The 7,249-nt window shown below is 39.2% G+C and overlaps 1 long non-coding RNA gene across 1 annotated transcript; it reads left to right on the top strand.

The window, feature by feature from the left end:
- The first annotated feature begins 972 nt into the window (after positions 1 to 972).
- On the top strand, positions 973 to 6,782 carry LOC307016482. Its single transcript, XR_013801823.1, has 2 exons — positions 973 to 1,081; positions 4,794 to 6,782. It is a non-coding gene; the product is annotated as an uncharacterized lncRNA (long non-coding RNA).
- The last annotated feature ends 467 nt before the right edge of the window (positions 6,783 to 7,249 follow it).

The following is a 7,249-nucleotide window of genomic DNA, read 5'->3' as shown; positions in this document are numbered from 1 at the left end:
ATGTAAGATTCATTCATTAAAATGTGCATTCGTGTTATGGAGATCAAAATTAAGGTCAAGTTTGGGTGTGATCCAAAAAAAAGCAAATATGGATGAAGAAAGTGGGGAAGGGACCATTTGCACAAAGTGGGGGCCAGTCAGGGGCGGACTGGGGGGAAAAAGTGGCCCGGGGATTAATTGACAGACAGGCCCACTTAATGCGCAGCATGTATCGGCCGGCCGGCGACGAAAGCATGTTACGTAACAAAAACCCTATGCATTTAATGTTATTTTGGACCATTATTCATATAGTAATCACAATACCTGAGCCCTTGAGTTGCCTAGAGCAAAATAGTTACAGCATATATTTATTAATTTTAATGTTAACATATCATTGATGCAATAACATTTTGACCCAATTTGCCTGACTTGACGCATGGAATAAAACATGGGCGTAGGAAGCATCCTCAATGTGGGTTAGACAATTTAACAGGGGGTGTGGGTAGGTGGTGGACCTCACCTCCTCTAGGGGGGTCCGGGGGCATGCTCCCCCGGGAAGATTTGTTTTTAAATTTTGAAGTTAAATGCGTCAATCTGGTGCACTTTGAGAACAAAATTAGGGACTAAATCTATGGATACATCTCTCTACACCCATTTTCTTTTTTTGGCCCTCCGGCCCAAGCACAGCACCGGCCCACCGGGAAAACTCCCGGTATTCCCAATGGCCAGTCCGCCCCTGGGGCCAGTGCAGTGGCGGTTCTACGGGGTGGCACGGGGTGGCAGCTGCCACCTCAGAAAAATGACTTGCCACCCCAGCTGCCACCCCAGTTGGCAGCTTTGTTTTGAAAGAAAAGTTGTGGCTCATCGGACATTTATGAGAGAAAAGCTCTAATGTCCGAGTGCAAGTGAATGCAGCACAAGACGCGAGCCTTGTAACCCCTCCCCCGGCCCTGGCGGGAGCTTGGAAATATGATTGGCGGCGATTTCATTTGAACGGGGGGACAGCGTAAAACGAGAAGCATTTCGGATCCAAGTAGACGGAAGGAATGAGGTATTTGCGGTCTACAGTGACAGAGAAGAGCATGTCAGGTTTGGCTGCAAGGCAAGTTTATTTATATAGCACTTTTCTGTACGCGACAATTCAAAGTGCTTTACAAAACAAATTAAAAGACTTTTTAGGAATACATACAGTAAAAACACATATAATGGCGTTTTACGACAGACATTACAAAACAAAGATAATAAAATAATACAAATAAACACCACGGGTATACAATACATGTTTAAAAGGCATACTGTAGTGCAAATATGAGCAGCTCAATTAAAAGCAGCCAAAGAGATATGTTTTTAGTCTCCATTTAAAAATAGTAAGCGTTTCTGCGGACGTGCATGATTTGGGTAGTTTGTTCCTGATTGTCGGGGCATAATAGCTAAATGTTGCCTAATTATGCAGGAGTTCAACAATATACTTTGGTCCTAAACCATGTAATGATTTAAAAACTAGCAATAGTACTTTAAAATCAATTATTTGGCCGACTGGAAGCCAGTGTAAAGATTTCAGAACCGGACTGATGTGATCCACTCTTTTAGTGTTAGTGAGGACACGTGCAGCAGCGTTCTGAATCAGCAGCAGTTTTCTGATGGATTTTTTTGTCAGCCCTGTGAATACACTATTGCAGCAGTCAAGTCTACTGAAAATAAAAGCATGGACAAGCTTTTCTAAGTCCTGTTGTGACATTAGTTTTGTAATCCTCGATAGGTTCTTCAGGCTGTACTCAGCATTGAATCAAAATGCATCATAGCTTTAAACAGTGGCGGCTGGTGGAAAATATTTTTGGTGGGGCTGTTGATATAGTGAGTAAACATTTTTTTTGGGGGAGAAATGACCCCTTAAATTGGGACTTCTGGTGATGTAATGGCCCCATAAAATCGTGGTTCTAGGGCCAGGAACAACCAGGCTGAGTCGGGCTGAGTATGCTAAACTAGAGAGAGAATCGCTGTCAAGGGGGCTACAACTACAACAAGATGAACATATTTGACCGTGATTTAATTGTAATACACGTTTCAAAATGATGCCGAAGTAACAACATACTGATACCGGATAGTAAAAACCATGAATTAAGGCTTTGACATGTCTGCAGACAGACGGCAGGCGAAAAACCATTTAAAATGCGTGTTTTCTAATGGAGATTTGGCTTAGCTAACGTTGTAAATGCTCCGACCGTCCACACTCACAACAACGGCCTATACAGACATAAATAAACCAGCGACTGTATTCGCCATGACACAGACAGTATGTGGTTTGTACTTGTTTAACTTTCGTCTAGTTTCTGAACAGATATGAAGAGCTGTGAGCTCTGAGTGCTAAGAGCTAACAGCTGTGTTGTTTTTCTGGGGAGCTCATTGAACGTCACTGCTCCGCCTACACTGCGTTACTATAGATACTACCCCAGTTCCTCACGAGTCTAAAAAACAACTCGCGTCAACGCACGTAAGCAACGTGGACGCCAACGTGACCGCCCTCGTAACCAAAATATTTGACGGCGCTGATTGGTTGAAATTCTGTTTCGGCGGCACAGTTTACTATTGAGAGTTTTGCAACGTGCTGGTTGCTGCTGTTTGGCTCGGGGGCAGCGCCCCGTAATGATAAACTAATGCCAAGGGCAAGGCCAGGCAGGAAACATGTGACTTATCAGTAACTTTAGACATCGTAACACAATTATTTTAAACAAGATTTTATTGTAGATTATACATTTTACTGATACCAATTGTATGATATTTACCTTGTTCATTAAAAATAAAAAATATAAAATATATATATCTTTGAAATATATATTTTTTTAAATATATATTTTTTAGTTTAATTTTTTTTTTTTTTTTTTTTTTTGTATGTGGGAAGAGGTGGGGTGGCGCCCCTAGCGCCCCTATGGGCCGCCCGCCACTGGCTTTAAATCTTAATAAGTTTGTGAGGCGTTTTGCTGAACAAGATGGTAATCGACACATTCAGCTGTTATAGGCATGCCAACTTGAAGCTCTGCTCACGGATGACTCGATGAGCATAATAAATTGTTAAGATGATGACCTTACGTGTGTAAATATATATTTTTTCTTTGTGGGGGTCTGCCCCCAAAAAACAGTTTTAAGCCTTGAGAAAGTCAAATAAGACGTAAAACTACACTGCCCAGCCAAAACAAAGTAACCACTTTTACTTAACTAGGCCAGTAGGTACGGACTTTCCACTGGATAATAACTGCAGCGATGTATATGTTTTAGCTGAATACACGTTTTGTAATCCTAACTGATACAGTTAGTCACTTCTTTAATGTTTGTTCTTTCTGATGTAAAGTCAAGGTTGTAACTGTTTGTAAAGTCGTGGGGCGCTGAACTGTTCCTTTGAATCTTTTGATATATGATAGTAATTACTTGTCTTTCAAATTTGAAGGAGGGTGGGCAAGCATCTTGAGGAACATTCATCATTAACTCCTCCAAAAAATATAGTTTATTCAATAATAACACTGAATATGTGAATCATAAAAGGGATTGACAGCTGATAGGAATAATATGATTGTTAATATGATCATATTCATACAGACACACATCGATGAGACAGTTAATTAATGTACTTATTGCAGCAGTCTGCATAGATTTGGTACCCCTGCTGGTCTAAGAGTTAAACCAACTCATTCAGTTAAAATTCATTAAATTATGTCTGCCACCTTATATATTTATATTTAAGGCTTTACTGATGTGCCACAAAAATGTCACCAAATGTTATTGAGTTAAAATATTAATATTGTGGCTTTCCAAGTCAAAATTGATTGATATGACTGCCATTAAATCAGCATATACTTCTGCCAGGGATGCCACCCCTCAAAATCTCCTGCCACCCTCTTGCCACCCCATGAGCATTTTTCTAAATCCGCCCCTGGGCCAGTGGTCCCTTCCAATTTGGGCAATGTTAGTGTGATCCCATCTTCCATTTTTGTATAAGACAATAAAGATATTTAGACTCTTAACATGAAGGAAACATTACTGAAATGTAATAATCCGTAATAACACTGATTCACGTCGTTAAAATTACTGTTTTGTTAAAATTATGTCAATGAGACGGTCCAAAAGATTATGTCCCAACAACAAATGTGTCATTAATTCAGATACAGTATAAGTTAAAAATAGGAAACCTGAACTTAAGTCTAGCAGTGTACGACAAGAGTTTTGGCGGGATTTCCATAAAGCAATGGTGTCATTATGAGTACATTGAGCAACACAGGAAGACTGCTGTTAGAGGCAAGGCATGATAAGAGTTGAACTGAGGATAACAGCACACTTTACATTTTGTATTATCTGATAAATAATTTACATTTTAAGTTTCTGAAATCTATAAACATAAGTTTCTTGATATCAACAACACTATGCAAATTGAAAAAGGAGATACAGTAATTCCTCTTAACTTCCTCATTTCTCTTCTCCTCTCCATTTCCCAGAAAGAGAAAGGGAAACATGATGAGCTTGAAAACAAGGAAGAACACTCTTTCAACATTCTGTTTAAAATACTGATCTCTGAGTCGACCATAGCCAAACCTGGGTGACTTTAACCAATATCTTTTACTCCATATTCCTAACTTAAAGAGACATTGCAAATGTAACACATTTCTAAGCAAAGTAAAAGCATCACTAAATTATTTTGGGATCAAATAATTTAACCTTGAATGTACAATATATCTCTATAAAGAACAGTCTCACACCCCTATCCTACTTTTAAAGTCACTTTAAGAAGGAATATAAACAGCAATGCTTTTTTTTACATTTTTCAGGCATGATAACATGGAGACAGAAAGCCAATCAGACAGCAAAGCATAGAGACGGGTAGAAAGGAAAGCAAGCTAAGAGAACATGTGTCCAAACTGTTGGACCTGTGTGAGGACAGAGAGGTCAATGAATGAAGCGGAGGAAACACACACTTACACTGAGATGACAAAACAGCAGATAAGCCTCGTCATGAGGAGATGGAAACACAAGGAAACCAAAATCGTCCCCCTGAACTCGAGTCTGGACAAACGGACACAGAGAGAGTGGACAGGAGAAGACGACAGGAAGTGAGACATATCAGCTGGGGGAAGAGTATAAGAGAGACACAGCAAAGCTTCCTGGGTCACTCTGACACACACACACACACGTGCATACATGAGCGTTTGACGAGCAACACGCCTGGTGATGCAAGCCACGCAATGCTGAGTGACATAACCACAATTTCACATCTATCTCATATGTTAGTAGATTTGTGATGTTACCGCTATGATTTCACACATTTAAAACATTTTCTCACACACCTGCCAGCAGGTGTGATTTCTTGTAGATTTGCAGCAGATCTTTTTTTCTTTCATTCTCGGGGGGAGGTCAGCAAGGGTCAGGTTTAAAGTTTCAGAGAGTTTGTTTTTTGGGAAGTAAAGGTAATTTAAGTGTTACTAGGAAGCGGTTTGGTAAAAAAACAAACAAAAAAACAAGAAAAAAGGGGGAAATCACCTGTGTATTATCGGATAATCACCGCATGAAGAACTTTTTGAGAGGAAGTTCGATGTATGAGGAACAACTACAAAAGCAATATTGGGTTATTCAATATGTATAACAGTTGTGGCGTATGGGTGTATCCCTCTTTCTGCAATACACACACAGACGAAAAAAACACACACACGGAAGAGAAAAAGGGGAAATTCTTCTTCAATAAGGTGAACAATACTCAACATATCTTGACATTTTTACTACACACTTCCCCTCTTTTTGACAACTTCCTCACAGTTTTCACTACCAGCACTGCTTACTACTAGAGGCCGCATATGAATGAAGAAAGATGCACACACACACACACACACACATGAGAGGAAAAAGAAAGAGAAGAGAGTTGTTTTGCAACCAGAAAGAGGAAGGTACATGTGTCACTCATTCTTTTGTGATGCAACAGGGTCCACTCAATGAACACACACTCTCACACACAACCTCATGTTTATCCCTAATCCAATCTTCTATGCAAAATTAAACATATCTCCCGGGTGTATTTTCATTTAAAAAGCAACTCCATCTCTGAGGAGGCAAGATGGAGCATGCTAGTACACCCACCTCTCCCTGTCACCCACTCACTGGCACAGCAGATTTGCATAGATATTTGCAAGTCAAATGAGATGCATGGGAGAGTAGGGTGTAACTTTGGAGAGCAAACCCCCACAGAATTCCCCTCTTCTGGGAGACTCCCGAATCACTTCCAAGGAATAAGTTCAGTTGGTAAAGAGGATGTCTTGAGGAGGTTTTAGATTGGATTGTTGGACATGCTGATAATTGCATGATTAGAATGAATATAGGAGTGTTTCAGTCATGCATTGCAACCGCAAACATGCAAGTAGAAAAAAGCTTCAAAGACACACATGTTAGGCTTCTGTGTTTTCATTACTTAATAGCAGAAAACAATGCCATGATATTGCCAGCGTACCTCACCCGAAAAAGCCTCGGGGCAGGTTCCTGAAATAGAAAATGTTCTCGGTGTCATTTGTTTTGTTCGCAGATTCATTGTTGATGTTGATTGTTGTTCATTGTTGATTGCTTTCTTTTTTTTTGCTAATTGATGCTTGGCTGGGTCAATACCTTGATGTTGTTGCCTTTGCTTTCACTCACATGACCCTCATTTTAAGGTCAGGGTTTTCGCCGTACAAGATTTATGTTTTTCAGGTTGCATGTTGAGATTTTTTTGCAGAATAAAATAACTGCTGTGGATGTTAATACTGTTATCAATATTAAAGTGAATATTGAGTGTTTTTCTATTTTAATACTGTGGGTTTGTTACATTTTTTATCACTTTTAGCTTGACAGTTCAGCTTCTCATGAATAACTTGTCTCTTTTTACTGTTTATATAATTATTTTCTACCCATTTTGACAGTTTTTACTCAACTTTAAGCCCACAATTAATGTCATTAATTTTAGATCATTATTTGTTCATCAGTACTTCAAATCAAATATTTGACCATTCATCCAGTACTACTTCTACCTTCCTGTTAAAAGTGTTTATAGGTTCCTATTTAAATTATTTACCGATTAATTATTGCACCAATTTTCGCTCCATTGTTTGCTTACTAGGTCATTGTAGCTGGTAGCTGGTTATGGTGACAATACGTTTCCTCAGAATTAGCAACACGGCAATTTGTTACAAAATTAATTTTTGTTTTATTCGTCTTCACATATTTGAGAAGGCAGAGCTATTCTATAATATTTTAGCTAAGTAAG

The sequence above is a fragment of the Notothenia rossii genome, assembly GCF_949606895.1.
Source record: "Notothenia rossii genome assembly, chromosome: 8".
Classification (NCBI taxonomy): domain Eukaryota; kingdom Metazoa; phylum Chordata; class Actinopteri; order Perciformes; family Nototheniidae; genus Notothenia; species Notothenia rossii.
Note: the sequence above shows the minus strand (reverse complement) of the source record. Positions and strands in the feature narration are given on the sequence as shown.